The sequence below is a fragment of the Vanessa cardui genome, chromosome 22 (genome assembly GCF_905220365.1).
Source record: "Vanessa cardui chromosome 22, ilVanCard2.1, whole genome shotgun sequence".
NCBI lineage: Eukaryota > Metazoa > Arthropoda > Insecta > Lepidoptera > Nymphalidae > Vanessa > Vanessa cardui.
In genome coordinates, this window is record NC_061144.1 from 3,945,611 (window position 1) to 3,952,875 (window position 7,265).

At 31.8% G+C, this 7,265-nt stretch overlaps 1 non-coding gene across 1 annotated transcript; it reads left to right on the forward strand.

The window, feature by feature from the left end:
* The first annotated feature begins 479 nt into the window (after window positions 1-479).
* Window positions 480-561, forward strand: Trnas-cga. The gene has a single exon. It is a non-coding gene; the product is annotated as a tRNA-Ser (tRNA).
* Window positions 562-7,265: the final 6,704 nt, after the last annotated feature.

Consider the following 7,265-nt stretch of genomic DNA (forward strand, 5'->3'; position numbering starts at 1 on the left):
AATGCTGTAGTATATCTGTAGTTTTAAAAGTGTCCAATGTGATGTCGTAAATAAAAAAAAATCTGTAGTATATTTAGTATCAGCATTGCATCTGCGCGAAGTTGGGGCGGTTCGCTAGTATTTTTATAAATAACACCTTCTCTTTAACTTTATTTTTATATATTTTTTAAAATTTTTTATGAAGTAGTTTGCGACCAGGAACCCATCTGATGGAAAGCGATTCCCACCGCCCATATGGAAGCAGTAACTCTGGCCTTAGTTTTCCGTGCCATTGGTCACAGCATAGTATTCATCTAACTATATGCTAATATAGATGACAAAATAGCTTTGTCTATCTATATGACGTATTTTGACAGCTAAGTGCAATCCCTACCGTCAAATTTTAACACACAGTTTTATTCAACTTATTTTATTATTATAACAATGTAAACTAGACAATTTGGTAAAATATTACCTTAAAATCATATAGTATGAGACAAGCAGTCGTGGCCGAGTGGTTAAGGCGTCTGACTCGAAATCAGATTCCCTCTGGGAGCGTAGGTTCGAATCCTACCGGCTGCGAAATAATTTAAAGGGTAAAGGGAACCGTTGCTTTTTGGTTTAGTGAGTATTCAGGTTCGGAGATGGCCAAGTGGTTAGAATGCGCGCATCTTAACCGATGATTGCGGGTTCAAAAGCAAGCCCGACTGAATATTCATGTGCTTATTTTTTTGTTTATAATTCATCTCTTGATCAGCGTTGAAGGAAAACATCGAGAGGAAACCTGCATGTTTCTAATTTCATAGATATTCTGCCACATGTGAATTCCACCAACCCCAATTGGCGTTATGGAACATGTTTTAAACCTTCTCCTAGAGAGTAGAGGAGGGGTTAGCCCAGCAGTGGGAAATTTACACGCTGCTGTTGTTGTTACAAAATATTAATTCGTAAATTTAAATGTAAGTTAAAAGTGCAGGTTTTACTTCTTTACATTAATTTCAATAACATAACTTTTAGTTTCAAATGTTTGAAAATAAATACTACACATTGCAAACTGGTGGTATAATAATTCAAAAATGCTTGTTATAAAACTTTCATGCAGTAGACTTTCATATGTTTTGATTCGAAATTCAAATGAGATAACATTCAGTCACGGCTTACAATCAAATCATCCAGGAATATTTTTCTTGAAAGCATTCTTTGCCCACACTGACTTACACAATACTAGTTTTATTACACACCGATCCACCGACATATCTTGAGAAGATAGATGATGATGGATCGCTAGTATTTTTATATACGACGTTGTTGCAACAAGACGCGCATTAAATAATTTCCTTTATATACATTTACTGAGCTGAGATCGCCTAGTGGTTGGAGCGCGTGCATCTTAACCGATGATTGTGGGTTCAAACCCAGGCAAGCACCAATATATACATGTGCTTAATTTGTGTTTATAATTCATCTCTCGCTCGGCAGCGAAGGAAAACATCGAGAGGAAACCTACATGTGCCTAATTTCATCGAAATTCTGCCACATGTGTATTCCCCCAACCCGCATGGAGACAGCGTGGTGGAATATGTTCCACCTCTCCCTCTCCTTAATGAAAGAGGCATTATCTCAGCAGTGGGAAATGTACAGACTGTTACTTTACTTTACATATACTACTTCTTTCTTTTTCCACTTCAAGATTGCTTCATATTAAATTTTATTAAAATCGGTTCATTGGCTAAACCTTATACCAACAGACTGACAGGGAGACAGAGTTTCGCATTTATAACGTAAGTATAGCTTAGTATGGATGTATAAGTTTTTAATGAACCCATTAACCTGTTTAACTAGTGCCATAAATGCAAATGAGGAAGGGAGTTTGTTTATTTGTTATGCTTTCACGCTTTAGAATGTATAGACAAGGACCTGTCCTTGTCTGTACATTCTGACCCTGGTCTAACATCTTCCATCCCTTTCACCCAAAGGGCAGTTAAAAATAGCATTCAACAAATAAAAACTAAAAGGCTGTTTTGAAATTGTAAACTTTAGTTTGTGTCTATGTAAAGACCAATATGCTTTGTATATAATATATCAAACATCAATAATATGTGGTAATAGTGAACCAGTGTAATTATAGGATTACGGATTAAGGGCCAGAACATCTTTGATCCGCGTGAAATTCGATGACGCGCAACTCAAGACTGCCACACAGAGAAAGATATACGAAATCGAATTATAAAATATTTTATTATCTTTTAAATATTATTAAAATTCAATCTCAGTATAGTGAAGAAAGCAAAACAAAAACACCGAAAATATATATAAAGTAATATTGAAGTGATTACTTCTTATGGGATTAAGTTACGTTACGTAACGCGTTACGGCGCCAATTCATCTGGCATCCCTTTCTTTATACAGGTGGCAGCTGTAGGCAGGTTTCTCTCTCACTCTAACCTACAGCGCGACCGTATTTCTGACAGTTTAAGTTATCACGTATGTCAGGCATGACAAATTCACATTTTTTTATTTGAAGTTGTTATATAGTGCGCAGTATGTTGGCATGGTTATCAATGTAAAAAATGTACTTAATTTTGTAACTCAAAATACAAATTAAATAAAACAAAAATGTAAAAAAATTAACAGTTAGAAAGAGATAGTTATTAATAGTTACTACAATATAACAAAAGTAAAATCATTTGTAATTCGATTATTTGGTACGCATTAATATATTTAGAGTCAGTCCATTAATATTGATCGATAGTGATGTACATTACAAATAATTAAACATTTTCATTAATTTACACTCTCGTCAATATTAATTTAGAATTTTAGAATGCAATACATAATAAATTAATTGTAGTATTAATATGAGTATTTATTTTGTGGCTAGATTTTATATATTTAAAATATTTACAACTAGCGACCCGCCCTATATATATATAATGCTTATAAATATGCTACAGAAAATCTTTATATACAACGTTCACAGCTTTTTCATTTATATTAAATATACAATATAATTAAAGTAATTATTGGGTAAGGATTAATGCTGTATTGCTAAAAAATCGCTCCGTAAATAAGCCTTTAATTTCTTTTATAAAGAAAAGGATAAAAAATCGTTACCGTGGGTTACTCCAAAGACATATACAAAATATAAGTTTAAAAAATGATTTTATTATAAAAGAGGAATTTTTATCTGTAAATAAGTTTATTAAATGTATATAGACTCGTTCTTCATATTGCGTGTCCTTTTATTAAATGTATATATTTTTAGTTAAAATAAAAATAGCACTCCTGCAAAAAAAAAGGTTTTGCTGGGAACAACATGTCGCCACGGGAAATGCAATATCAGATATATTGCAGCCATGACATTCAATCGTAAATCTTAAAGGACAACCTAAGCAAACACCTTTAGTGTTGTCACCAATAAAAACATCTTTATCGATGTAAACGTTACCATTTTATCGCAAATAAATTCAAACAACACGGCTTCAAAGGTATGTATGGTATGAAAATTGACTTTTGCTTTCATATTAGGTTACTACTTTGACTATTGGAAAATTAATCTTCTATCAATCTTTATCTATAATTAAAACTATAAATGTGAAAGTTACTGTGTTTGTCTCTCTGTCTGTCACTCATTCACGACCAAACTGTTAAACCAACTTTTTGAAATTTGGTATGAAGCAAACTTGAACTCTAAGAAAGGACGTAGACTTTAATTATTTAAATTATTTTTATTAATGGATTTGAAAAAAAACGTTATCGATGTGATCGTTCTATGAAAATGAAACAATTACGAATTTATCGATACATAAAACCATCGATATTATACTATATCGAATACGATACATCACTTGTAACAATGGTTACCGTAAAGGGTGTAGCGATACACCATGGGTCACGCCATATTTCGTTATGTTTATTTCCTGAATATATTGAATAGTTCTCAGAACGAGATATCAAGAAATATTTTTCAAGTTGTACAATACAATACGAAAAAGTCCTAACACGTAACCAATTAGTAAGCACATACGCTTTGTATATAATTAATATGACATAAACCATTTATAAACAGGTCTGCAATACCTAAGAAAGCATAATAATAACGTGATATTATAGGGGTATAGTGGGGTTTCTATTTGATTTTTGATCGAAATTCAAATATCACTGTTATACTAACTTCATTAAAACATTTATAATTATAGCGACGATAGTGATGAAACATGATACGGCTGTTCGAATAACATTTAGAAAAATCTAGAAATCAGCATCTCACCAAGATCAATCATAAAAATAAGATATCTGGGTCATAAAAAATATCGGACTTTTTATGTAAAGTTAAAATTTCTTCAAGTCAACAAACAAACTTCTCTTTTTTATAATATTAATAGAGATTAATTTAAATTATATCATGATAATATGTTGATAGAAGGGCTTTGTGCAAAGTCGTCTAGGTAGGTATCATCCACTTATCGTGTATCTTGTCCAATCCAGCAATACTTGGTATTATTATTAATTTCGGGATATTTACCATGTTTTTTATTTTTATTCGGTGGAGCTCTATATTTCGGCATTATCTATTAATGTCTTGTTCACGAGAACAATATTAATTTAAGATCTTATATTTGGTATTGTGTTTCTTCTTTAAGGGCGATTGAGCCAGTGTAACTAAAGGCACAGGACAGTATCATAGTTTCCAGGGCTAGGTTTGTTAAAAATAATTTTGAAATTATCTTACAAATATGCGGAGGATATTGCCTATGTAAAAGGTAAAGGTAAGGTAATATTGAATTAGTCCAACTGCTTGACTAAGGTATCCTCTTTCCTTTGAAGAGAAGATTTGGAGCTTCCTCCGTGACGCTGCTTCAATGAGGATAATGGTAATGGTCACACTCATAGCATATTTAACCCACCACATGCATCTATCCTCACGATTTATTTACCACAAAGCACAAGGTGAATTATAGATACGAATTAGGTACATGAAAATTTACTGATAACTTTCTGCATTGAGCACTGAATCATTGCTTAAGATTACGGCTTCTTACCATGAGGTTGAAGACCTCTTGATACTTGACTTTAATTATAAATATAAATACATAGTTACTTAATCAATCAATATCATATATCAGAGACTTTCATCCCACACAACTATCAACTATCCGAATACCGACTATCGACTATTGACTATCAACTATCAACTATTAAATATTACCTATCAATTATTATCACTAAAAGTTTGTACGGACCGTACATACTTATTGACTTTACTTTACTTTTGTACGAGCCAGGCAGCGCGTACAGTGTTATGTATTGTCGCATAAGCCTTTTCATTATTTCGTCAGTTCGTGTATGGCTAGAAATCATACCGCACGTGCTCATATCATATCATTCTATCATTTAGTACATAGTTACTTATATTAATAAATATCATATATCAGAAACTTTCATTCCACACAACTATCAACTATCAAATATTAACTATCAATTATCACTAGAAGGTTGTACGGAACGTACAGTTTTGTATCTTTTTTTTTTTAATTAAATATTTTGATACATAAATTTTCTTTAAGCTCTCTCTCACTTTCGCATAAATTAATTTTCCATTCATATTACCAAACGAATATATTCAATTATTTTTGAATATCATACAGTTAATTCCACGTAAACTTATTCAAATATGGAATCAATTTTTTTTTTATTAAATTTAACACGAATGCACGTATACAACCTTCTTTTGAACACAATTTGCTGAACGATATACGATTTTTCGCTTCATAAACTTAAATAAGGGCGAAAACTTCCGCGTTCATTCTTCTCGTAACGAACTGCGATATCGGGAGGGAAGTTTGAAGAAAACTAACTTAAAACACATATAATATATTTCTATTATATCGTCTTAGATTCGCACTTGAACAATATTTTGTTTTTACATAAATCTTTTACACATATAATAAAATTGGAGTGTTTGTTTGTAAAGTTAAAATGGCCGCTTTTTACTTCATCCATATGTGTGTACTATATATATCAAATTATTTTGTTTACAATTTTTGTTTGTCTGTCTATTTGTTCCGGCTGATCTCGGGCTCAACACAAATTAAGCACATGAAAATTCAGTGGCCTGGGTTTGAACCCACAATCATCAATTAAGATTTACGCGCTCTAACCACTGGGCTATCTCGGCAATGATAATATGAATTTTCATAATATTGACATAATATAAATAAAATCTGAATAGTTTTAAATGTTTAATAAAACCACTGAAATAGACATTTTAAAGTTTTATTATTATATTATCTTTTTGTTATTTGTTCTTACGTGTTGTCTGCTATATGAAATGATAATATAAAGACATACACAGTGCATACACCATATTAACATTTTTTCCAATTTTTGTTGGCTAATCTCTGGAACGGCTGGACGGATTTTGACGTGACTTTCACTGGCAGATAACTGATATAATGAGTAGTAACTTAGGCTACAATAATATTATTTTGTTATATTCAAAAGCATACAAGGTCACGGGCACAGATAGTATATAATAATAATACAATAAATTATATAATAACACACGTGTCAAATTTCGAATAATACATTTACGTTACTAACAAGATCGCGTTACGTCCATAGTTATAAATTTCATTTTTGCTTTTAAACTTCGAACAGTGTAAAGTTCTTTAACACAGAATAAATCAGAGTTATACGACAGGTCCTGATAAATTTTTCATTTATAGCACTCAGAAGCATCTTGCTAAAGCTGCAGCAAGAATAGTGAAAATAATATGACATTTTACAAAGGCTATTCCGGTATCATTTGGCTTAGTGTCAATTATAACGAATCATATAAAAGTTCTCCACTCATATGTAATGATAGGAATTATTTTTTATTGTTATATATGATATGAGTATTTATAAATGCAAATAAATGTAAATTTTTGACGAAACTCTCTGTTTGTTTTAGATTGCAGATTAGAAGGAAAACGTGTGGCAGACATCGAATACATTCAGGCATCATGACATTTTTTCCTACACTACTGAGTATGCAATGAATTATAAGTAAATGTTCAATCATTGGCACTCGCTCGGATTTGAGCCCACATTCATTGCTTCTAATTCAAGTGCTCTAACCACGCGGTTATTATTCTGATTAATATTTTAAGTATTTTTCTCATTATTATTAAAGAACGTAATATATATGTATTGCGTTCTTTAAGAGCTGAGATGGCCCAGTGTTTACAACACGTGCATCTTAACCGATGACTTCGGGTTCAAACCCAGGCAAGCACTACTAT